The sequence below is a fragment of the Kogia breviceps genome, chromosome 4 (assembly GCF_026419965.1).
Source record: "Kogia breviceps isolate mKogBre1 chromosome 4, mKogBre1 haplotype 1, whole genome shotgun sequence".
NCBI classification, from domain to species: Eukaryota; Metazoa; Chordata; class Mammalia; order Artiodactyla; family Physeteridae; genus Kogia; species Kogia breviceps.
In genome coordinates this window covers 49459420-49482912 of record NC_081313.1, presented here as the reverse complement: position 1 = coordinate 49482912, position 23493 = coordinate 49459420, and the positions used below count along the sequence as shown (strand labels likewise).

The 23493-nt window shown below is 35.6% G+C and overlaps 1 pseudogene; it reads right to left on the bottom strand.

Annotated features, from left to right (window-relative positions):
- Positions 1 to 23493, bottom strand: part of LOC131755673 (small ribosomal subunit protein eS12-like) — an 85854-nt pseudogene that overhangs the window by 26358 nt on the left and 36003 nt on the right.

The following is a 23493-nucleotide window of genomic DNA, read 5'->3' as shown; positions in this document are numbered from 1 at the left end:
TGAGAAATTATTGTTCTCATTGCTTAGTAATACCATATACTGCATCTGAATTCAAATAATCCCAACATAGATCAAAATATTCCTTTCTAATCCCACATTTTTCCTTAATAAAAATACATCAAAGATTGGAAAAGACATAAAACACTACCACAAGTTTATGGTAATTTGGCTATAAAGAGCTTCACAAAACTTCTCGTTCTGCCAAATTGTGGTAGCTCCATCCTACATACTTTTATCCTCTTGCAAGGAAAAAACCATGGACCCTGCCTAGTTCTACTGACTTACAAAGAAAACACCATGGACATAACACAACAAACAAGAAGAGGAAGATGCTAAAAGCCGGAAAGAAGGCAGTAGACTCTAGGGACCTTAGGACCTAAGCAACAACATGGCAGTGAGTCCCCTGGGTTTCCTTAGTGCCTCTTCATATATCCCAGATAGGACACTGAGCCCCCAGCTCAGAACTACTAACAGACACAGATTTTTTTTTTAAGTTCCAAGAAAAACCTGTTTATACTACACCGTTTTCTACATCCAGTTGCTTATCCTAGAAAAGACATATGCATAGTCATGTTTGAAGAACAGCTGACACTCAGAAAACATCACCAAGAACACAGAAGTCAGATCTTTTCCTCCTACAGAAGAAACAATTATAAAGTATGTTTCTGTGTAGATCAGTGGTTCCCAAACTCTGGCTTTAATCACAATCTCCTAGAGGACTGGTTGAAATAAATTGCTGGAATTCATCCTTGAAGTTTCTAACTCAGTAGATCTGGAGTGAGGTCCAAGAATTTACACTTCTGAAAAGTTAATACCAGCATAACACCAAAGGCAATACCAGTGATACCAATCTGAACCGTGCAATGACCAACTTAATTGTAATGTTAATACTCTTGCATTTAAGCCAGAATCCCAGCTACAAATGTACTGCTAATGGAGGATAATATTCTGTGTGTATCATGCACTGAAGACTTAATCTTCTAAGTGGATAATACTGTTTGCCTGGAAGGTAGGGAATATTTCCACTGTCTATCATTTTGAGAAAAGTTAGGTTTGGGAGCAGGAAATGGGCATATAGAAGGCAAGTTTTAGAATATAAAATACAGTGAGGCAGCGGGATATTTCCCTGCTTGGGTACCATGGCTGTTGGAGTCTGAATACAAGAAGTATAGAGATGAAGCCCTAAAGTCATGGAAATTAGTCTTCTTTAGAAAGCTGAGGGAGTAGTACCACAATCTGGGGAAAAGAAACAACAGCAGACATTATTCAGTTAGATTGTTGATTCCTATGTAGAAAAAGAGGACAGTGGTTTTGGATCTGTAAAGTAACAGTAATACATAGCTGATCTTGTCTCACCACTTCTGGGACGATGAAGGAACATGGAAGTAACTTATAAGAGAGCTGAAATATGTGGACACTAAAGATCCCATAATGTGGGGAGCTTTGGGGCACTCTTAGCCAAGCTTGGCACCAAGGGATTATCTATCCTCAAAGAACCACTGTAGTCTCCGCAGGAATCTGGATCATCTAGGCTTCATAACATCAGTGATTCCATACTAATTGCATGACGGAGCAAGACTAAATGCAAAAGTCACACCACGTGGTAATAGATTTTATGGCAGTAGACTGGAAAACCCCAGGGTTCTTTCTTGTTGGTGTAAAAATGTGAACTGCTTTGGGGCTGTGTGAGATTCTGAAGTTCTTGGGCAAATTAAGGGTAAGGGGAAACCCCAAGAGGGAGATTCTAGATTTGGTGATAAAGAAGGAAGTTGGGTACTGAAGTGATTAGTTGAAAGAATTAAGATGTGACCAAATTGGTCTTCTGAACCAGTGGAGCATTTCATACCAATTACATGGTTGTTGTTCAGTTCCCTGTAGCTGGTTGGCTCACTGGTTAAATCATGATGCTAGGAAAGAGTGGATAGGAGATTTAATTTTACACTTGAATAAGCCCGTTTTGCTCATGACCACAGGCTCTGGATTCCTCCCTAACACTGGCCAGGCATTTTACAAAAGGATGGTGACAATTCAGATTAGGAACTTGAAGAGATCATTGCTGATGAGTACAAATTCATTACCAGGGCTGGAATAGACACCTCAAAAATGCACCTGATGTTAGTGGGCAGTTATATTAGCTTGGTATTCAAAAAAATACAGCACTATTCTGAAAAAGCAGAATTCTAAATTGACTGAGAAATGCCAATTTGACTCTCACAGAGATCCTGAAAACTCGTTCAACAAATTTATGTACCAGATACCACTATGCTAAGTGCTTTACTGTATTCTCCATTTATTCCTTATAACAACCATATGAGATGGGTTTCATCCACCAATTACAGATGTAAGAACATCTGTAATTTGATTGCAATTTGAAACTTTTCTAAAAGAAGGTTCTGAGTTATTAGGATGGTGCTATCTAACAAGTTTTATCTTTTTAATATGGATCCCATTAAGTCCAATCAGTACAAAAGGCATGAAATAACCAGGGTCAGAATTTGGTCAAACTGACTTGTACCCATGTAATTATAAATTAACATTATGCCTGATGAATCCCTCTAGGAGTCTTTTGAGTAGTTTAACCTTAGGTCCCAAACCTGTCTGTGGATAAAATTAACCTGGAAAAGTGTAAATCTATACTTTATTAAAACTTCCCAAGTTTTTTCTGATATACAGCCAAGTTTAGAAACCACTAGTTTGTTCTGTTTTTTGTCCCAAAGAGCTGGAATAAGCAAACATAGAGAGATGGGTCCAAGGTGTGCTACAGCTTTTGGTAATACAGCAGAAGTAGTAGGTTGAAAAGCCCTCCTGCTTCAAATCATATAGATTTTGAGTAGATTACCACAAAGAGTTTTGGTTTGGGTTTTGGTTTTTGAAGTTTTTATGGAAGAATAATAAATAAAGTACACAAATCGTCAGCATAAACTCAGTGAATTTTTACAAACTAAACAAAGTCATGTAAACAACAAATGGATCAAGAAACAATACTACACACATCCCAGAAGCCAGCCTTATATTCCCTTCCTATCACTGACCTAACCCACTTCATCTCAGGATAACCACTACCCGTTTTAAAATAGCACAGTTTAGTTTTGCCTGGTTTTGTATCTATATAAATAAACCATATAGTACAACTTTGCTATCTAGCTCCTTTTCATTGTTGTAGATGGTTCAGTCTCATTGCTGTACAGAATTCTACAATTTACCCGTTCCTTACAACAATTTAGTTATCCATTCTATAGTTGAAGGACATTTGGGTGGTTCCCATTTTTTGTCTTTTACAAAAAGTGTTGCTACGAAAATTCATGTATGTAAGTACATAAGTACATTAAAACATATACGTTTTTTCTGTTGGGTATAAACCTAGGAGTATAATTTTAGCATCATAGGAATGAGTATATCAGTTACAGTAAACATTGTCAGTCTTATGAAGTGACTGTACTGATTTATGCTCCTATCAACTGTATAGGAGAATTCCAGTTGCCCTATATAAAAATCAACACTTAGTGTTTTCCATCTGTTTAACTGAAGCAAATTCAGTTGTATAGTGATATCTCACTCTGGTTTTCATTTTCATTTCCCTAATGGCTGATGAAGTTAATCTTTTCATATGTTTTCACATCTCCTCCCACTGCATAGGTTGACTTTTCACTCTTCTAATGGTTTCATTTTATGTACAAAATTTTTAATTTCAATATCATCAAATATATGAATCTCTTCTTTTTTGTTTCGTGTGTCTTGTTAAATATTTGTCTATCCCAAGGTGAATAATATTTTCTTATATATTTTATTCTGAAAATTTCATAGCTTCACCAGTCACAATTGGATCTTTGAGCTATTGTCATTTTGAATAAAATTTTGTGTGTGGCATGATATGAGTCAAGATTCATTTTTTCTATATATATATATATATTCAGTACAATTTATTGAAAATACCTTCATATCCCCCATTGAATTGCAGTAATTCCTTCACTGTAAATCAGTAAATTATTTAGGTGTGACTACTTCTAGACTACTCTTTCCATTTGTATATTTGTCTATCTTTGTACCAATATCACACTGCCAAATACTATGACTTTATAATATCTGCAGTCTCATAGACTATTCAGCAAATATTCACTTTCCAAAAGAGGAGGTCTCTGTGACAAAACTTATATGAGAAGGGCTGAGAGGTAACAGAACTCTAACTTTTCAATAAGTAGAGAAAGAAGTTGCAGAAAGTGCCCAGGGGAGCCACAATGAGTGGCTTTCAGAAAATACTCCTTTAAAAGTGAGTCATCACTTGAGCAGGCAACAGTCCCTTGATGATGGCTGCCTCTGAGCCAGCCTGTGAGACTTAGCAGCCCCAGGAGTCACACTAGAAGTTGTCCTAAGCCAGATTATATTCTGAGATTCAGAGGCAGCCTCTCTATACAGAAGCACCAAACTCTATGGAAATAGGCTATAGCTATAACAATAAAAGAGCCTCTGAGCTGAGAGGCTTGGAAAACTACCCAGGCCTCTCCCTCCACCACCTCCCACAAAAACTTCCTGCTAGTACTCTAAGAAAATTCAATGCCATCACCTTGGAATAATAACAGAAATATATGTTTAATAAGATATCAGAAAAAGGGGGAAATGAACAGCCTAACCATTTTAAAGATGATGAAAATTCACCAAGAAAATGTACCTGCAAAGCAGAGAAAAAATATAAAAAAGGATTCCGGTTTCAGCTCTGACATGTAAAGGGTTTGGAAACACTACTTCTATCCCTACAAGAAAAACTTTAACAAACTGAAAATCAAGCACTTTTCTTTAAACTGTCAGAGAACTGAGGTTGCAGGGCATATCACCAGGCCGAAATCTGGACAGTCAGGTTGCATCCAGAGAGATATAGCTCCTGAGATATGCTTAGGTGGGGCAGAAGCTGCTGGTTGTCATAAGCTGGTATAAATATTATATAAAAAGAATTCTGTCAAATTGCTGGAGACTAGGTGTGGAGAGTTTGAGAATGAGAAATGTGTGGGGCCCACAGTCATTGGGGAACCCCCTCACACTAATAAATTAATTAATATTTATTATATAAATATCATTAAAATAAAAAATCTTAGAGTACAAAGTTCATTTGAGGTCTAAAGATTACTTTTAGAACTTTTAGCCTAAGAACATTTGGTAACAAATAGTTTTCTACTATAAAATAGTCCACATAAAGTTGAAAATTAATTTTAAAATGTTTCTACCTTACCTAAACAGAGTTATAAAAAGCAAAGTTTATTATAACCATTAATCCTGAAAACAGCTAATTTTAGTAAGAATAAGGACACTTAATACTATTATAGCAATACTACTGTCAACCTAATAAAGACAGACATTAAAAGACCTGAAAATAAAGGCTTTATTTATATCTGATTGGTTTATATGACTAGTTTTTCAATAAGTTTAATTTTTAAAACAAAACATTACTAAAAACTGTTAAAAAGTTGAATGACTTTTTGTTATTAAATGTTATAAAAATTTTAAGAGAATTTTGTTTTTAAAACACTGAAATGCTTTGATACAAATCTAATAAAAAATGCATACAGAACCTGTATGTGAAAAACTATAAAATAACAATGAAAGAAATTAAATATCTGAGATGGTGTGGAGAAAATGGAACCCTCTTGCACTGTTGGTGGGAATGTAAATTGATACAGCCACTATGGAGAACAGTATGGAGGTTCCTTACAAAACTAAAAATAGAACTACCATTATGACCCAGCAATCCCACTACTGGGCATATACCCTTAGAAAACCATAATTCAAAAAGAGTCATGTACCACAATGTTCACTGCAGCACTATTTACAATAGCCAGGACATGGAAGCAACCTAAGTGTCCATCGACAGATGAATGGATAAAGAAGATATGGCACATATATACAATGGAATATTACTCAGCCATAGAAAGAAACGAAACTGAGTTATTTGTAGTGAGGTGGATGGACCCAGAGTCTGTCATACAGAGTGAAGTAAGTCAGAAAGAAAAAAAAAATACCTTATGCTAACACATATATATGGAATCTTTAAAAAAAAAAAACAATGGTTCTGATGAACCTAGGGGCAGGATAGGAATAAAGATGCAGATGTAGAGAATGGACTTGAGTACACGGGGAGGGGGAAGGGTAAGATGGGATGAAGTGAGAGAATCGCATGGACATATACACACTACCAAATGTAAGATACACAGCTAGTGGGAAGCAGCCGAAAAGCACAGGGAGATCAGCTTGGTGCTTTGTGACCACCTAGAGGGGTAGGATAGGGAGCGGAGGGGGGGAAGACACAAGAGAAAGGGGATATGGGGATATATGTATGTATATAGTGGATTCACTTAGTTATACAGTAGAAACTAATATAACATTTTAAAGCAATTATACTCAAATAAAGTTGGTAAAAAAAAAGAGAGAGAGAAATTAAGTATCTAAATAAATGGAGAGACAGTCTATTTTTATGGATTGGAAGACTTCATATTGTTAAAATATCAATTATTCCCAATTTGATCTACAGATTCAATACAATCAAAATCAAAATCCCAGCAAGCTCTTTTTGTAGATATTAATAAATAGATTCTAAAATCTATATGGAAAGGCAAAAGTACTAGAAGAACCAAAACTAGTACAGTTTTAAAAAGAAAAACAAAGTTGGTGCACCCATTATAACCCAATTTTAAGATTAAACATAAAGTTAATTAATCAATACAGAATATATCAGTGAAAGTATAAACAAGCATATCAATGTAACAGAATAGAAAGCCCATGAATAGACCCACACAAATATTGTCACTGATTTTTGACAAACATGCAAAGGCAATTTAATTGAGAAAGGATGGTTTTTTTCAGCAAATTGTGCTTCTAACTGGATATTCAGATACAAAGAAAAAAAAATGAGAATCAACACAGAACTCACACCTTACACAAAAATTAACTCCAAATGGATCACAGACTTAAATGGAAAATACAAACTATAAAACATCTAGACAAAAACAGGAGAAAATATGAATAACCTTGGGTTTGTTGATGAGTTTTCAGATACAACATACCACAGGCATGATACATGAAAGAAAAAAATTAATCAATTTGATTGTATTAAAATTAAAAGCTTTTGCTCTATGAAAGATGCTATTAAGAAACTAGAAGGTAAGTTTCAGACTGGAGAAAATACTTGAAAATCACACATATGATAAAGGATTTATATCCAAATATGCAAAGAACTCTTAAAACTCAACAATAAGAAATGATCTCCCAAAATGGACTAAAGATCTGAACAGACACCTCACCAAAGAAGATATGCAAATGACAAATAAGCATATGAAAAGACACTCAACATCATTTGTCATTAGGGAAATGGAAATCAAAACAACAATGAAGCATCACTACACACCTATAAGAATGGCTAAAATCCAAAACACTGACAACACCAAAGGCTGGCAAGGAGATGAAGCAGTAGGAACTCTCCCTCATTGCTGGAGGGAATGAAAAATGATACAGCCACTTTAGAAGACAGCTTGATGGTTCTTATAAAACTTATCATAAACTTAAATATGACCCAGTATTCATGCTCTTAAATATTTACCTAATTGATTTGATAACTTATTTCTACACAAAAACCAGCAAGCAAATTTTTTACAGCAGCTTTATTAATAATCACAAAAAGCCTTCAACGATCTAAATGTGCTAAATAGGTGAATGCACAAACTTGGTATATTGATGCAAAAACAAACTTTGGTACATTGATATTATGGAATACTATTTCAAAATAAAGATAAATGAGCTATTAATCCACACTCAACATGGATGAATCTTAAATATGCATTGCTGAGTGAAAGAAGCTGGTCTGAAAAGGCTACATACTCTATGATTCCAATTATATGACATTCTGAAACAGGCAAAAGTATAGCTGTAGTAAAAAGATCAGTGCTTGCCAGAGGCTCAGGGGTAGAGGAAGGTAGCATGAGTAAAGCACAGGAGACTGATTTGTTTTTAGCATGGTCAATCTATTCTGTATGATATAATTGTGGATATGTAACACTATGCCTTTGTCACAAGCCATGGATTTTAAAGCACAGAGTGAACTTTACTGTATGCAAATTTTTAGTAATATTTAGAAGGTTCTGAGATCCCAGGATATAGCCAGTTACACAGGCTCCAAACAAAATATTTTGAACTCTCAAGAGAACAGGGAATATTAGTCATGAGTCTTTCTTGAAGAACTACTAAGAGACGAATTTAGCCTACTTCACCCAACGAATGAATGGAGAAAGATCAACAGAAGGACTAGAATAAAAACTTCAGTAAAATATAAAATAGAAGGAGTGATCTCAGAGATAATTATCTGGCTCCTGATTTTGAAAAGAATGTTCATATTTGCTTGCATTACCTTTGTATCCTATGGATTACTGGCAGTGTCTTTTATTAGGTGAAAAAATTATTTTCTATACCTAATTCACTAAGTATTTTTCATCATGAATTGCTGATTTTATGTGTTTTTTCTGTATCTATTATTATTTTTATATGTCCTTTCTTCTTTAATCTCTTCCTTATATTCCTGAGTTAAATCCTACTTAGTCACAGTATTTTAAGCTATTTTTACATTGCTGCTTTAAGTATGTACTCAATTTTTAGAATATTTACTTTAAATTCACCTATAGCATTGGAAAACTTTTCCTATATTCTATTCTTAAAAATAATGTGTGCATGACAGAGATGTTGAAGCTTTCAGAAAATTGCTTGAGTCTGCTAATATTCTGATATGTAAATTTTAACCATTGTTCAATTTTTAATGGTTATAAATATATGCAGATCATTTTAAACTCAGGTTTTATAAACTATATTTTTAGAATATTTCCTATTTTATTATGTTCTTAATCTACTGCCATTAAGTGATTTTCATTGTTTTCTTATTATATATGAATCTATGAGTCCTATCCCCTGTTTCATTTCTAATATTATTTTATAGCTTTGAACTTTTAAAGTTGATAGATAGTGGTTTCTGTGTAGAAAATTATAGCATAGAAATATAATGTATAAATTGCAAACCTGTAAAGGAGAATAAATAGAATGCAAAGAAAATCAATCCAAAAGAAAGCTAGAAAGGCGGAAAACAGGATCCAAGATAAAGTGAGACAAGTAGAAATTAAAAAATAGGATACAAAAATAAAACCAAGCATGTAGTTATAAAAATAAATATGAATAAATCAAGCTCACAAAGCTAAGAACAAGAATAAATCCAAAGCGTATAGAAGGACATAAAGATAAAAACAAAATTAATATTAATGAAATATAAAATAATATTATAAAACAATATAAAACAGAGACTTTTTAAAAGTTAGATATTAATATTCTAAAATGACTGGTAAAACAGACAAAACTCTGGTAAGAGTTACCAAGAAAAAAAAAATAGAAGGCACAAATTAACAATATTTGGAATAACAGAGGGTAGATTACAAAGCAAAAATTTTAAAGTAAGAAGTCTATTGATATAATAGACCAGTAAACATGAAAACAGAGATGAGATGTCAAATTCCAAAAATATATATAACTTTTAAAAACTGGCTCAAGAAGACCCCTACTATTTACATAAACATTACATAATTTGAGTAAGAAGTTAAAAACATGTCTTCACAAAGAAGACACAAACAGTCCAATAGGTAAGTTCCATGAAACTATCAAGGAACAGGTAATTCCAATTTACAAAACTTGTCCAGAGTTTTATTTAAAAAAAGAGGGCCAGCTCCTGAAATTTTTATGAAGTTAGTGTAACTAGATACCAAAACCAAGCAAATACAATATGGGAAAAGAAAACAATAGACTAACCTCACTCAGGAACACACATTCAAAATCATAGACAAGCCAAATCCTGAATTATGTAAAAAATATAGTAAACCATAGGCAAAATTTTTTTTACGCAGGAATGCAAAGTTGGTTAACTTTAAAAAAATCCAATTAATTTAATTTATTACATTAATGGATTAAAGGAGAAAACAATAGAATCTTATCAATAATGATGGGAAATCACTTAAAATTCATTACCCCTTTATGATAAACAATTCAGCACATCAGCCCAAAAAAGAAAAAACCCGAACAAACAAACATAACAAGCTAGTAAAATAAGAGAATTATCTTACCTGATAAAATGATAAATGTAGTATTTATAAAATGTATAGTAAACATAGAAATATGGCTAGACTTGTGATTAGGGGCTTTATCTTACTGGTTAAACCAAGAACTCTGAACCTTGGGGGGACTATTTTGGAGAATATTAAAGGATTTCAAGCAGATTCTCTGTCCATTTTGAAAAGATATTTCTATGGAATATGTAAGAGAAAAATTAAAATATAGGTCATGGTCTACAATCTAGTGTGTAACTCAAATAGAGAGGAATTGGGAGGTTTGGAAAGGAAGGGAGCGATGTAAGAGATATTGAAGTAAAACAAAGTAAAAGATATGTTAATCCCAAACTCCTTATTTATCATATACACATTACTATATATAACATCGATAATCAACAAGGACCTATTTTATAGCAGAGGGAACTCTACTCAATATTCTGTAATAATGTATATGGGAAAAAAATCTGAAAAAGGATGGATATATGTATATGTATAAGTGAACCACTTTGTTATACACTTGAAACTAACACAACATTGTAAATCAACTATATCCCAATATAAAATAAAAATTACATTTAAAAAAAGTAAAAGACTTGTAAAGAATTTCCTGTGAAGGGAGGAGAAGCAGAAATAGTGAAGATGTTTAGCTTTATTGAGTAGACACTGGGGGAAACAGGTAAGTCTCACTATCTGGAGGTGGGACATAGAACTACCCTTTAGGCAGCTGTGTGTACAAGTGTAAAGCTCAGCAGAACTGTGAGTGGTAACAGTAAGTGTAGTGCTTGCAGTCATTCATTTAGAGGCGGTCATCCAAATAGTAAGTACAGAGGTATGTTTAAAAGAAAAACAAAAATAAACAGAGGAGCACAAAAAGGAATTAAAAATGAAAAGCCAAGGAAATCAGAGGAGAACTAAAGGAGACTTTTGTCATTAAAGGTTTTAAGAAGAAGAAATTGTCCAACCATGTAAAATACTACAAAGCTATAATTCCCTTTTGTTCCCTCATGTTTCACCAATCGTAAATCTTCAAATCACACAAGATCATTTGCAAAGACCATTAATGTATATCCATGAGCCAGCACTATCAGATCTGGATCAAGAAAAAAATAGATATTTATTCCCACCTCTTACCTTACCTTAATAGAAAGCTAGTTAGTTTCATCTGCCCCAACAGAGTAAAACAGCTGTCATGAAGGAGGCATTGGTTAGAACAAAGTCTCTACTAACTGAATTATACCTAAGACTATAACAGCACATTGGAAAATGTTTTTCACAGAAAATGAGACAAATAATATGACTGCAATTATCAATGGACTTCCAATTACTGAGCTTGATAAAGGGAGAATAGAACCCAACCAAAGCAAAATGTTAGGATAAAGGTGCTGTAAGTGGACAATGGCAAAAGTGTCCATGGGAGATGAATGCTAATTCATTTAAATCCACTTAAGAGCTAATTTCCAAGAATTTAATCAGGTACAATGTTTTCTCTTTCTTTTTCTCAGAAAAAAAGAAACTGCAACATTGATAAAAGGAAAATATATTATATGTTGCTATTCTTTCAACAGCCCTCACGTAATTCCATTCCAAACCCAATTCTACTCCCCAGAAATGACTTTTTTAACAGCTTTATTGAGGTATAATTGACATACAATAAACTGCACATATTTGAAGTGCACATTATGCTGTTTCGATATATTTATATACCCATGAAACCATTGCCACAATCAAGATAATTAATATATCCATCACTCCCAAAATTTTCTCATGTCCCTTTGTAAAAGTTTCCTCCTTCCTCCTGTCTCCAACATACACCCCCCCATATTTCCAGCCAGCCACTCGTCTAATTTCTGTCACTATAGATTTGTTTATATTTTCTAGGACTTCATATAAATAGAACCCTACCTTGTATTACTTTCTTAGGACTGCCATAACAAGTTACCACAGGCCAAGTGACTTAAAACAACAGAAATGTATTCTCTAGTGGTTCTAGGACTAGAAGTCTGAAATGAATGTGTTGATAAGACCACATTCTCTCTGAAGGCCCTAAAGAAGATGCCCTCCTTGACTCTTCTAGCTTCTGATAGTTGCTGGCAATCCTTGGCATTTCCTGTCTTGTGGCAGCATAACTCCAGTATCTGCCTCTGCCTTCACATGGTCTTTTTCCCTGTGTCTCCTCTATGTCTCTGTGTGCCCCCAAAGCTCTCTCTCCTTATAAGGAAATCAGTCATTGGATAATCCAGCAAAGACTCTATTTTCAAATAAGGTCACATTCACAAGTACCATGCCTTAGGATTTCAACATACCTTTTTGGGACCATAATTCAACCCGTAATAGTCTGCCCCTGGTCTCCCAAAACTCATAACCTTCCCAAGTACAAAATTCACCCCTTTCCAACCTCCTCAGAAGACTTAACCCATTCTGGAATCAACTCTAAATCCAAAAATCTCATCTAAATGTCATTAACACAAAAAGTCCCCAAACTCATCTTCTAAACCAAGTATAATGAGACTTGGGTTATGCTCCAAATTGGGGTAAAATTCTTCCCCATCTGTGGGCCTGTGAAACTAACAAACTAGTTATTTGCTCTCAAAATACAATGGTGGGACAGGTATAGAATAGATATTCCCATTCCAGTTGGGAAGGAATAAAGGTGTTGCAGTTCCCAAGAACATCTCAGACCCAGCAAGGTAAATTTCATTAGGTTTCAAGGCATGAGAATACTCCTGGGGTCCTGAAAATGAGTCTATCTTTTCAGTCATCTGTGTTTTTTATATATTTAAGGTAAAAATAACTTTCTCTGAACCTGATTAATTCAGTGTTTATTGTAGTGCCTCCTGGACCATCATCATAGGTAGATCAGGTAACAGAATTAAAGAGCTTCCAGGTCTATGGTTTATATCTCTAGGGAGACACAAAGTCCTATTGGTGGGCAGGAAAGGTAGACCAACTTCATCTGTATAATTCAGGTATTAAGATTTCTACCTCTCTACTTATTTAGATATAACTTTTTAGTCATGAAGAAGCTTCCTGCTTATCCCTAGATAGAATTTTATAGCAAGGATACTGTGCCCTATTACAATGGATAAATTGTATGTCTTGATTTTAACTAACAAGAAACCGAGGTGACCTTCCAAAGGCATTCTTTAACTTACTCTGCTATATTAATCATGGAAATGTAGGCTGAGGCCATGTTTACCATGACGAGTTGTTTCTCTAGATCTTTTTAAAATTTTCCTGGGCTTTCAAGCTGTTTATTCATGTCAAACTGCATCAATGTACTTATTTGTATACCCTGTATAGGACTTTTCTTAAGCTCTCCAGTTCCTACTCCTAGGGCACCATTAACTGCAGTCTCTTTTACTCTGTATGGTCCTTGTAGGGATCAGAGAGAAGCCAAGTTAGCATTATGTAGCCCCACACTGATGCTCTAGGTTTCAAAAAATGTGAAGTTAGACTCTGAGGATAATAGTCAATGCTTATTTTCCCCCTGTTGGTATAATGAAATATAATTACTGCACTTTAACAGTGTTTAGTAATTACAGAATCCCACTTTCATAAAAGAGAGGACACGATTAGTAAATAAGTTATATTTTTTGACCACCTTGAGGAACCAATGCAGGGCTTGGCTAGAGTTGTTAGGGTGAATGTGTCAGAGTCTTTGAATCCCCCCAATATTCACAGATGCAGATGTCACTATTTGGGGATGACATCCTGCTCCACCAAGCTGGTCTACAGACCTAGTACTTTATTTTCAAAGCCAACATCCAAAATATATGTATCAACCTAAATGGGAAAAGAATTTGAAAGAGAATAGATACATATATGTATAACTGAATCACTTTGCTATACACCTGAAACTAACACAACATTGTTAATCAAATATACTCCAATATAAAATAAAATTTGTTAAAAAAAGAAATTAGAAAGAATAAGACAATGACAGGAAAATAACTACTGCCAAATCCAGCAATTAAGAATGGTTTTGGTAAAATGGTAGGAATTGATGCCAAGATGCAATGAGTTGAAAAATTACAAATAAATTAAACTAATTAGCATAGAAAACTCCTCAAAATTTTTTTAGAAATAAAGACAAGAAACAGGGTAGGAGCTAAAATTAGGTGCTCTGATAAAGAAGCCAAGAAAGAAAAATGAAGATACTCCAAATGGGAGGCTGAGTGAGGCTGGAGATAATGGAAGACAATACACCAGATGAAGGTCACTCAACTGGGGCTCAAAGAACATCCAAATAAGTTAGCTGCTATTATCAGGGAAGTGGTTTGTAGAAGAAGTTCTATAAGCAGTGAGTCAAGGTTCCAGATGAAATGTGAATTCCCACTTTGAGATCTTGTGTTAGGGTTATTGCTCACACTGCCTCTTCTTTCAAGTCATCACAGACTGTATATAAAGCTTTTTTAACCGATATATTCCATAACATGTTTTTTAATGAGCTATTAGAGAATGTACTATACTTGCAGCTAATAATCATTTTATAACACTGAATTAAACATTTTAAAAGCATATTAGTTTCTATGCTATCAATAAGACCTTAACATCCTTATGCATAACGAACATATCAAAAAGGTGGAATTCTTCTAAAAACTACCTGAAAGTGTTAGAAGATGAGGTCTCATTTAAATGCTAATAAAATTTATTTTTTCACATAGCAGACATTTTCAGAGTTAACCTTCTTTGGCCATAGTTTATAGCAAAATAATAAAATTGACTTTCAAGAGTTTAACTTTCTGCATTTCTGGAAGATTATAATTATTCCTGTGTCCTCTGAGGCTTATAATTTGATAGCCTGCCACTCTTAATAAATAGACCACTTTTGCAATTCTAATATAATCCTATAACATCTTATTATTAGATGATCATTAACACTTAAACCCAATGATCTATTCTTGCCCTCTGTTAATATATACTGTCATGCCTTATAAACGAGATCAAAGGAAACAGAGAGTGTGTTCTCCCGGGGGAGAGGGATGCAATTTGTAATAAACTGGCAAGTAAACCTCATGAATAGCTTCTACACAGTGTCCCCATTTTGATCTAAATCTTTAACCAGTTCAAAAAATAAATAACTAAAAAATAGAAATACTGATAGGACATAATGATCCCAAGCACAAACCATGTCAAGAGAGAATCTACTGGGACAATGTCCTTGTTCAGACAACTAAAGGACCACATCTAGGTTTCTACCTCTAACTCACTTCTACTTTAGATTTGAGGAGCCTGTGGAATAGTCCAAGTGTCCAAATATTGAACAGGATGCTAAATATCTCACAAGAAAGGGTAGTTGGGAACAACTTGATGATTTCTGTTTTAGCACTTTCTGTGTTAGCCTTTGATGTTCTGGTGATGAGGCTTTCATGTCTGCTTATGTTCTGGACCCTCAGACCTAGCATTCACTCCTTCATGTTACCTCAAAGCCAAGAGTATTTATACAAAAACAAATTGGGAAAAAACAAAGTGGGAGACCAAGTGTATTTGCTTCAGTAGGAGTGGGTTAATAAGGGGGAAAAAGAGTCTAGCAGGAGAGCACCACTGGAGAAATCCCCTCAAACTCTTTTTCTTTTCATGAGTCTCCCTCCAAGATGTGATAACTACTTTTGTACTTTTTTTTTTTTTTTTTTTTTTTTTTTGCGGTATGCGGGCCTCTCACTGTTGTGGCCTCTCCCATTGCGGAGCACAGGCTGCGGACGCGCAGGCTCAGCGGCCATGGCTCACGGGCCCAGCCGCTCCGCGGCACGTGGGATCCTCCCGGACCAGGGCACGAACCCGTGTCTCCTGCATCGGCAGGCGGATTCTCAACCACTGCGCCACCAGGGAAGCCCGTGATAACTACTTTTAAAGGTGAGGTTTCCAACAACAGAGAACACTGGTGTCATAAATTACTATTTATTTATTTCAACATTTTGTTAAATAGTAATTTTCCCTAGTGGCTAAAACCAGATAGAATGTTATGGTATTAATGGTTCTTGGCTGTGAGGCTTATATTTCATTTGCAATCAAATCAGCAGGCTCCTCATCCTCTAAAGCAATTTGGATTAAAAAAAAAAAAAGATACAGCCATCAGAATACTCAAGAGGAAAGAAATTCACACAAAACTGCACAATAAGGAAGAAAAACCTTTTCAAATTAATTTTTCAAAGGCTCCTAGATTAACATCTAGCATTAGAAAACCTCTTCCTCGTGTAATTAATGAAGTCTCTGCACGTAAAATGGACCCAAAGCAAATTTAGAATCTTTATTTTAATTAAAAAGGGCTCCACTGTGAAGAAGTGACCATCTTGACAACAAAAGGCATAGGACAGAACAAGGCAGAATACTTACAAGAGAACTAATGTAATAAACCTGAAAAGCTGAAGGAGATCAAGACGGATACAATTCTCTCAGCCAGAGCTGACCAAGGTTTTCATTACTTCCTTAGAAAGGAGAAAGTAAAATGCTAATCTCAAAACCCCAGTCTATAACATTTTAGTTGTTGCATCTTCAAAATAGCTAAATTCTATAAAGTTCTAAGTCTGTAACTCGTGTTCAGTCATTTACAACATATCTTTTTGTTGTTCTGATGAAGCCCCTCTGGGAGTAGGATTTATAGTTATGTGGCCCATGTGGACCCTGATGGACAAGGGCTGGTGCCCAGAATGGGCAGATCACCCAAGTAAGCCCACCTTGCAGAACAGTACCTTAACATTTATTCCTGATAAGAGAATTATAACACCTGATTTTATTCATTCTTCTACAAGCATTCATTGAGCACCTACAATGTGTACTGCCTTCTGAGAAACACAAAAATAACAATTCTTGGGTGGGTAAGAAGAGGGTTGCTAAGGCATATGAATAAATGCCAAATTAAGGACATATCAAAGTCTACTGATTCCTCCTTAAAATTACTCTCCCTCCCGAACTATCCTGCAATGGCACTTGGCCACACATCTCTTACAAACATTTCTACTCTATTATAGTAAGTTACTAGGGAGAAGGTACTGACATTCAAGTTTATGGGCCCAGGGTATGACAAATATAGTGGGCGCTTTGGAGTATGTCTTTGGAATGAATTAATGAATTCAAAGAACAGAGACTTTACTTTTAGTTCATGTGATCTCTGGAAAGATGTCAAGAAGAAGAAGGAAACTCAACAGACCTGAAACAAAGAAATGATGATAGAAATAGTGGTGGGACATAATTTAGGAGAATGTCTCTGGTCTGCATAATGTAACTGGAAGATTTGCATTCTGTCTCCTGCTTCGGAGTTCTCCTCCCCTATGATCTACTCCTAGATCAGCCGTCAAAATGTAACATCTACAAAAAATGAACAATTAATTAAGACAACTGCAACTGATTTTTATTTTAATTCAATCTTCAAGACATATTCAAGTAATGGAGGGAAAATAAACTTTTGATTTGAATTTTCCAGACAAAATATAGCTGTAGACATAGCTCTATTTTTCAATGAAGTCCTGTTCTCTTAAGACAGTTTATCTATTTATTGCATGTTATGAGCTAAATTGGGTCCCATCAAAAATTCATCTGTTGAAGTCCTAATACCCCCATACCTCAGAATTTAATTGTATGTATGTATGTATGTATGTATTTATTTATTTAATGTATTTATTGGTCATAAATGCATGAGTTTATTTCTGGAAATAATTCCACAATTGCATTCCACTGATCTATATGTCTATCATTACACCATCACCATACTGTTCTATTTCTTTAATAGATGTTTATTGGAGTATAATTGCTTCACAATACTGGTTAGTTTCTGTTGTACAACAAAGTGAATCAGCCATATGCATACGTATTGTCCCCATATTCCCTCCCTCTTGAGCCTCCCACCACCCTCCCTATCTCACCCCTCTAGGTCATCACAAAGCACCAAGCTGATCTTGCGTTATGCGGCTTCTTCCCACTAGCTAACTATTTTACATTCGGTAGTGTATATATGTCGATGCTACTTTCACTTCGCCCCAGCTTCCCCTTCCCACCCTGTGTCCTCAAGTCCATTCTCTATGACTACATCTTTATTTCTGCTCTGCAACTAGGTTCATCAGTACCAATTTTATTTTTTTTTAGGTTCCATACATATGTGTTAGCATACGGTATTTGGTTTTTTGGGGTTTTTTTGTTTTTCCTGTATGTGGGCCTCTCACTGTTGTGGCCTCTCCCGTTGCAGAGCACAGGCTCCAGACGCGCGGGCCCAGCGGCCATGGCTCACGGGCCCAGTTGCTCTGCGGCATGTGGGATCTTCCCAGACCGGGGCACGAACCCGTGTCCCCTGCATCAGCAGGCGGGCTCTCAACCACTGCGCCACCAGGGAAGCCCCACGGTATTTGTTTTTCTCTTTCTGACTTACTTCACTCTGTATGACAGACTCTACGTCCATCCACCCCACTACAAATAACTCAATTTCATTTCTTTTTATGGCTGAGTAATATTCACTTGTATATATGTGACACATCTTCTTTATCCATTCATCTGTTGATGGACATTTAGGTTGGTTCCATGCCCTGGCTATTGGAAATAGTGCTGCAATGAACATTGTGGTACATGTCTCTTTTTGAATTATGGTTTTCTCAGTGTATATGCCCAGTAGTGGGATTGCTGGGTGATATGGCAGTTCTATTTTTAGTTTTTTAAAGAATCTCCATTCTGTTTTCCATGGTGATTGTATCAATTTACATTCCCACCAACAGTGCAGAAGGGTTCCCTTTTTAACCACACCCTTTCCAGCATTTAATTTTTCTAGATTTTTTGATGATGGCCATTCTGACTGGTGTGAGGTGAAACCTCATTGTAGCTTTCATTTCCATTTCTCTAATAATTAGTGATGTTGAGCATTTTTTCATGTGCCTCCTGGCCATCTGTATGTCTTCTTTGGAGAAATGTCTATTTAGGTCTTCCACCCAACTGTATTGTCTGGTTTTTTTTTTTTTTTGATATTGAGGTCCATGAGCTGTTTGTATATCTTGGATATTAATCCTTTGTTGTTTCATTTGTAAATATTTTCTCCCATTCTGAGGGTTGTCTTTTTGTCGTTTATGGTTTCCATTGCGGTGCAAAAGCTTTTAAGTTTAATTGGGTCCCATTTGTTTATTTTTGTTTTTATTTCCATTATTCTAGGAGGTAGGTCAAAAAAGATCTTGCTGTGGTTGATGTTAAAGACTGTTTTTCCTATGTTTTCCTCTAAGAGTTTTATAGTTCTGGTCTTCCATTTAAGTCTTCAATCCATTTGGAGTTTATTTTTGTGTATGATGTTAGGGAGTGTTCTAATTTCATTCTTTCCCATGTAGCTGTCCAGTTTTCCCAGCTCCACTTATTGAAGAGGCTGTCTTTTCTCCTTTGTATGTTCTTGCCTCCTTTGTCATAAATTAGGTGCCCATATGTGCATGGGTTTATCTCTGGGCATTCTATCCTGTACTACTGATCTATATTTCTGTTTTCGTGCCAGTACCATACTGTCTTGATTACTGTAGCTCTGTGGTATAATTTGAAGTCAGGGAGCCTGATTCCTCCAACTCCATTTTTCTTTCTCAAGATTGCTTTGGCTATTCAGTGTCTTTTGTGTTTCCATACAAATTGTAAAATTTTTTGTTTTAATTCTGTGAAGAATGCCAGTGGTAGTTAGATAGGGATTGCACTGAATCTATAGTTTGCTTTGGGTGGTATAGTCATTTTCACAATATTGATTCTTCCAATCCAAGAACATGGTATATTTCTCCATCTGTTTATGTCATCTTTGATTTCTTTCATTAACGTTTTATAGTGTTCTGAGCACAAGTCTTTCACCTCTTTAGGTAGAGGGAGAAAGACTTAGGTTTATTCCTAGGTATTTTATTCTTTTTGTTGCAGTGGTAAATGGGAGTGTTTCCTTAATTTCTCTTTCTGATTTTTCATTGTTGGTGTATAGGAATGCTGGAGATTTCTCTGCATTAATTTTGTATCCTGCAACCTTACCATATTCATTGATTAGTTCTAGTAGTTTTCTGGAGACATCTTTAGGATTTTCTATGTATAGTATCATGTCATCTGCAAAGAGTGACAGTTTTACTTCTTCTTTTCCAATTTGTATTACTTTTATTTCTTTTTCTTCTCTGATTGCCATGGATAGGACCTCCAAAACTATGTTAAATAACAAGTTTTTTAACAAGTTTTTAATAAGACATCCTTGTCTTGTTCCTGATCTTATTGGAAATGCTTTAATTTTTTCACCATTGAGTATAATACTTCCTGTGGGTTTGTCATATATGGCCTTTATTATGTTGAGGTAGGTTCCCTCTATGCCCATTTTCTGGAGAGTTTTTATCATAAACAAGTGTTGAGCTTTGTTAAAGCTTTTTCTGCATCTATTGAGATGATCATGTTTTTATTCCTTAATTTATTGATTTATTCCTTAATTTATTAATGTCATGTATCACATTGATTGATTTGCATATACTGAAGAATCCATACATCCCTGTGATAAATCTCACTTGATCATGGTGGATGATCCTTTTATTTATTTTTATTTTTTTTTAAGAAGATGTTGGGGGTAGGAGTTTATTAATTAATTTATTTATTTTTGCTGTGTTGGGTCTTCGTTTCTGTGCGAGGGCTTTCTCTAATTGTGGCAAGCGGGGGCCACTCTTCATCGCGGTGCGCAGGCCTCTCTCTGTCGCGGCCTCTCTTGTTGCAGAGCACAGGCTCCAGATGCACAGGCTCAGTAGTTGTGGCTCACGGGCCCAGTTGCTCCGCGGCATATGGGATCCTCCCAGACCAGGGCTCGAACCTGTGTCCCCTGCATTAGCAGGCAGATTCTCAACCACTGCGCCACCAGGGAAGCCCGGATGATCCTTTTAATGTGCTGTTGGTTTCTGTTTGCTAGTATTTTGTTCAGGATTTCTGCATCTATATTCATCAGTCATATTGGTCTGTAATTTTCTGTTTTTGTGATATCTTTTTCTGCTTTTGGTATCAGGGTGATGGTGGCTTCATAGAAAGAATTCGGGAGTGTTTCTCCCTCTGCAATTTTTTGGAAAAGTTTGATAAGGGTCAGTGTTATCTCTTCTCTAAATGTTTCATAGAATTCACCTGTGAAGCCATCTATCTGGTCCTGGACTTTTGTTTGTTGGAAGATTTTAAATTATGGTTTCAATTTCATGCCTTGTGATGGGTCTATTCATATTTTCTAATTCTTCCTGGTTCAGTCTTGGAAAATTGTACCTTTCCAAGAATTTGTCCATTTCTTCATGGTTGTCCATTTTATTGGCATATAGTTGTTTGCAATCCTTTGTATTTCTGCAGTGTCAGTTGTGATTTTTCATTTTTAATTTTATTGATTTGAGTACTCTCCCTTTTTTCTTGATGAGTCTGGCTAAGGGTTTATCAATTCTGTTTATCTTCTCAAAGAACCAGCTTTTAGTTTTATTGATCTTTGCTATTGTTTTCTTCATTCCTATTTTATTTCTGCTCTAATCTTTATTTCTTTCCTTCTACTGACTTTGGGTTTTCTTTGATCTTCTTTCTCTAGTTGATTTAGGTGTAGGGGTAGACTGTTTATTTGAGATTTTTCTTTTTTCTTGAGGTGAGATTGAATTGCTATAAACTTCCCTCTTAGAACTGCTTTTGCCGCGTCCCATAGACTTTGGGTGGTCGTTTTTTCGTTGTCATTTGTTTCTATGTATTTTTTGATTTCCTCTTTGATTTCTTCAGTGATCTCTTGGTTATTTAGTAGCATATTGTTTAGTCTCAATCTGTTTGTGTTTTTTACATTTTTTCCCCTGTAATTTATTTCTAATCTCATAGCTTTGCGGTCGGAAAAGATGCTTGATATGATTTCAATTTTCTTAAATTTACCGAGGCTTGATTTGTGACCCAAGATGTGATCTATCCTGGAGAATGTTCCATGTGCACTTGAGGAGAAAGTGTATTCTGCCACTTTCAGGTGGAATGTTATATAAATATCGATTAAATCTATCTGGTCTATTGTGTCATTTAAAGCTTGTGTTTCCTTGTTTATTTTCTGTTCGGAAGATCTGTCCATTGGTGTAATGGGGTGTTAATGTCCCCTACTATTATTGTGTTATTATTGATTTCTCCTTTCATGGTTGTTAGCATTTGCCTTATGTACTGAGGTGTTCCTATGTTGGGTGCATAAACATTTATAATTGTTATATCTTCTTCTTGGGTTGATCCTTTGATCATTATGTAGTGTTCCTCCTTATCTGTTGTAACAGTCTTTATTTTAAAGTCTATTTTATCTGATATTAGTATTGCTACTGCAGCTTTCTTTTGATTTCCATTTGCATGGAATATATTTTTCCATTCCTTCACTTTCAGTCTGTATGTGTCCCTAGGTCTGAAGTGGGTCTCTTGTAGACAGCATATATATGGGCCTTGTTTTTGTATCTATTCAGTCAGTCTTTTCTTTTGGTTGGGGCATTGAATCCATTTATAATCAAGGTTATTATCGATATGTATGTTCCTATTATCATTTTCTTAATTGTTTTGGATTTGTTTTTGTGGGTCATTTTTTTCTCTTGTGCTTCCCACTTAGAGAAGTTTCTTTAGCATTTGTTGTAAAGCTGGTTTGGTGGTGCTAAATTCTCTCAGCTTCTGCTTGTCTGAAAAGTTTTTGATTTCTTCATCGAATCTGAATGAGATCCTTGCTGGGTAGTGTAATCTTGGTTGTGGGTTTTTCTCTTTCATCACTTTAGGTATATCCTGCCACTCCCTTCTGGCCTGCAGAGTTTCTGCTGAAAAATCAGTTGATAACCTTAGGGGGATTCCCTGGTATGTTATTTGTTGCTTTTCCCTTGATGCTTTTAATATTTTTCTTTGTACTTAACTTTATATAGTTTGATTAATATGTCTCAGTGTGTTTCTCCTTGGGTTTATCCTGTATGGGACTCTGCACTTCCTGGATTTGGGTGAGTATTTCCTTTCCCATGTTAGGGAAGTTTTCAACTATGATCACTTCAAATGTTTTCTCAGACCCTTACTTTTTCCTCTTCTTCTCCTGGTACCCCTATAATCCAAATATTGGTGCATTTGGTGTTGTCCCAGAGGTCTATGAGATTGTCTTCAATTCCTTTCCTTGTTTTTTCTTTTTATTTTTTTTTGCGGTATGCAGGCCTCTCACTGTTGTGGCCTCTCCCATTGCGGAGCACAGGCTCCGGATGCGCAGGCTCAGTGGCCATGGCTCACGGGCCCAGCCGCTTAGCGGCATGTGGGATCTTCCCGGACTGGGGCACGAACTTGCGTCCCCTGCATCGGCAGGCGAACTCTCAACCACTGCACCACCAGGGAAGCCCCCTTGTTTTTTCTTTATTCTGCTGCTTGGCAGTTATTTCCACCATTTTGTCTTCCAGCTCACTTATTTGTTCTTCTGCCT